Source organism: Tasmannia lanceolata, unplaced genomic scaffold (genome assembly GCF_043159265.1).
Source record: "Tasmannia lanceolata isolate RefF3 unplaced genomic scaffold, GAP_Taslan_0.1 ptg000018l, whole genome shotgun sequence".
Lineage (NCBI taxonomy): Eukaryota > Viridiplantae > Streptophyta > Magnoliopsida > Canellales > Winteraceae > Tasmannia > Tasmannia lanceolata.
In genome coordinates, this window is record NW_027518695.1 from 30,832,468 (window position 1) to 30,835,981 (window position 3,514).

The 3,514-nt window shown below is 38.2% G+C and overlaps 1 non-coding gene across 1 annotated transcript; it reads right to left on the bottom strand.

Moving 5' to 3' along the window:
* Positions 1 to 1,013: 1,013 nt before the first annotated feature.
* LOC143852159 (small nucleolar RNA R71) lies at positions 1,014 to 1,119 on the bottom strand. Its single transcript, XR_013236724.1, has one exon. It is a non-coding gene; the product is annotated as a small nucleolar RNA R71 (small nucleolar RNA).
* Between the last annotated feature and the right edge of the window lie 2,395 nt (positions 1,120 to 3,514).

Consider the following 3,514-nt stretch of genomic DNA (forward strand, 5'->3'; position numbering starts at 1 on the left):
GAGTAACTAATGGATCAATGTGAATTCGAAACCTAAAGACAGCTTTTTATAGATTTTCGATCCTCCATTCTTTTGCTCAACTCTCTGTATGTTTTCCAATTAAATTTCAAAACCTTTTCATTTCTTCAATATCTGAAACTACTTTCTTTCCATAGCATCTTAGCCTTCGATTCCCTGTGGATACGATCCTTTTCTTACCATTGTTCTCGTAGTAATAATTAGGTTACTTAATTTATATTTGATCTGAGAACGACTCGACCAAATTTTGGCGCCGTTGCTGGGGAATCTGAAGCATGGTTGCTTGGTTTGATTTAGTAGTTTCTTTTCTTCCATTTCAGTTGTATTAATTTTTTGTCTTTTTATTTTAGTTTGAGTTATAACTTTTAGTGCAATCTAATTTCTTTTTATTTTTGTTCGTTTTCGTAGGCAACCAAGTGGACGGAGCAAAAAGATTACCAAGCCTTGATCCTAGCAGTGACACCATTGGTTGTAAGTTTTTTTTTGTTAATATTTATTTCTTCTATAGGCTTTGAGTCGGTTGATGCATGGCCGTCGCTCATGTCAACCTGAATTGGTCGATTTAGATCCTGAAATTGAGAGAACCTTAACTTTACTTCGGAAATATAAAAAGATGGCTGACAATCAGCCGGCAAGACGTCCTTTGGGTGGGCATTTTACCCCTTCTACTTGGATGTCGGCCTCATGCATTAGGATTCCTGCTGTACAGGCAGCCCAATATGAAATTAAGTCTAGCATTATTCAGATGCTCCCATCATTTTATGCACTTAATAATGAGGAACCGTATAAACACCTTGATGAATTCCTAGAGATATGCTCCACAGTGAAAATCCAGAATCTTTAGGATGATGCCCTGAAGCTGATCTTGTTCCCATTTTCTCTCAAGGATAGAGCCAAACAATGGCTCAACGCCTTGGATGGAGTGGTTATCGCTACATGGGCAGAAATGCAACAGGAATTTCTTAAAAAGTATTTCCCCATAGGTCGGACCAATCAGATCAGGTGCGCCATCACTAGCTTCTCGCCAATTGATGGTGAGCAATTTCATGAGACTAGGGAAAGATTCAAAGAGCTTATCCGTAAATGCCCCCATCATGCTATACCTAAATGGCAGTTAGTTCAATGTTTCTATGATGGACTAATTGATAGACATAGGCAGATGGTAGATGCCTCTTGTGGTGGGACTTTCATGCATAAAAATGAGGATGAGGCATGGACATTATTTGATACCCTTAGCGAAAATTCTTTGCATCATGTCTCAGCATCTAGAAATGAAAGTTCTATCATCGGACCCCAAAAGAAAGGTGGCATTTATGAGATAGGCAAATCGGTGGACAAAAATACTAAGGTAGATATGCTAGCTCAAAAGTTGGATCGATTACTAGCCGGGGAAGAGGTGTGCGCTCTTTGCGCCAGCTCTACTCATTATATGAGTGACTGTTCTTTAGCTGCACAATTCCCCGAATTTATCCAAGAGCACGTGCAAGCTGCACAAGGTTTCTCCAATCCGGGTAATGATCCATTTTCAAACACTTATAACCCGGGTTGGAGAAATCACCCAAACTTTGCATGGAAACAGCCCAATGCCTCTCAAAATTTACCTTATAAGCAAAGATTTTCCAATCAACAGAATGCCTTTAGAGAGAAGCAGCAACTAGTTCCTCCACTTCAACAAAATTTGGCATTGGAGGAAAAGGTGTTACGCGCTTTGAATGGGTTGGAACTTAATACTCAACTGCTACACTCACATACTCAGTCCATTAATAAGCTGGAAATTCAGTTGGGACAATTAGCTGATGCCATTAGTAGGAGGGAGGAGGGCCAGTTACCGAGTCAACCTATAGGCAATCCTAATAGTCAACCTGGCAATCGAGTTGTCCATGAACAAGCTAAGGCAGTTATTGTAACAACCCAAAAAAAAAACAAAAAAAAAAAAAAAAAAAACTCGGAATTCCGAGAATAATTCTCGGAACTCCGAGAACTACTGGAGAGATCTCGGAACTCCGAGAAAATAACCTCGGAATTCCGAGAAATCGGACAGTAGTTTTGGAATCCGGTTCTCGGAACTCCGAGAGCATTTCTCGGAACTCCGAGAATTCTCGGAACTCCGAGAATGTCGCGGATTGAGAATCCGAGAGTTTCCAAACTCTCTATGAAGTGCCGATTTCCGTCCTTTTTGGGTGAGTTAACACCAAAACAAACCCTAAAAAGATTCATGACCATATATATACACTATCATAACCTAATGTTCTTCATAAATCAAAACCCTAAAACCTAAGGAGAATAAGAAAAGGAGAATTCAAGGAAAGGGAGAAGAAGGAAGGGCTTTCAACTCCAAGATCCATCAAGCTTCATTCAATTCTCTCAATTCAAGTAATCAATCACATCAATCAAACCAATCCATTCAAAGGCAAAGGCAAGATTTCGGATTATGTTTTGTAATCTACACTATAACTAGAGTTCTTGAAAATTTAGATAAAAACCTCTTATGTTTTTGTTTCTTGATTCTTGAATCCAATTCATGGCTTTCATTGAAAACCCACAACCCTATGATGGAGATAATTTAAAGGCCATAGTTTCATATACCCTTGATACTATTTCCCTCGTACCCAAAAAGGGGCGAGAAGGTCAAAAGAACTACGTGAACTCCTCGTACAAAAACAGTGCGAAAGGTATCCTCGTACAAAAACAGTTCGAAGGTTATAATTCTACATGGGTATCATTGTGTATAGAAATTAATGGGGAAGGAAAGGGAAGAGCATAGTCTCTAAACGATTTTAGAACCTTAGATTCTAATGACTAGAGCAATAGTCTCTAATGAACAATCATATTGAACAAAGAGTCCTATTTTGCAAATTCAAAGGTGTTATCAGAAAAACCTCTATATTATTGCTTATTGTTGCACCAAATACCATGTCTTTCTTGATATGCTAAATTTCTTTGATATGCCTCTAATATGAGATGATTATATCTTTACATCTTCAATTGCCTAAGTTAAGTTTTATTACTCTGCATAACCGTTATTCTTGCATCCTGACCTTTAAAACTTTTCAACAGACTTTAATGGCGAAAATCCAGAAAACCAGCAAATCGATCAAAACGAAGGAGCATTTGCTGATGAGATGACCTAAGCAATGGGATGGGGAGAGATGGCATAGTTTAGGCAGTTATTTATTTCTTTTAGTTTTCTTTCCAAAGTCCTTTGGGGCATGGATATTTAATTTGGCAAATTTGTGGAGTTATTATTGAAAGTATTGGAATAAAATTCTCTTCCCTTATTTTTGTCTCTATTTCATTAAATAAATGATTTGTTTTTTTTACTAAGACTTCCGCTGTATGAAAGAATGAATGTGTTTTGTGCCTCTTTTATTTTTTTGAGAGGCGTAGCAATCCGGATTTTCGGGGCTCGTTTGCTCTGTTTTATAAAGAGCTAGGCTCAGAATTGCCTCAAAATTTAGCCTGAGAATCCGGGTCGTTACAGAGGTGGTATCAGAGC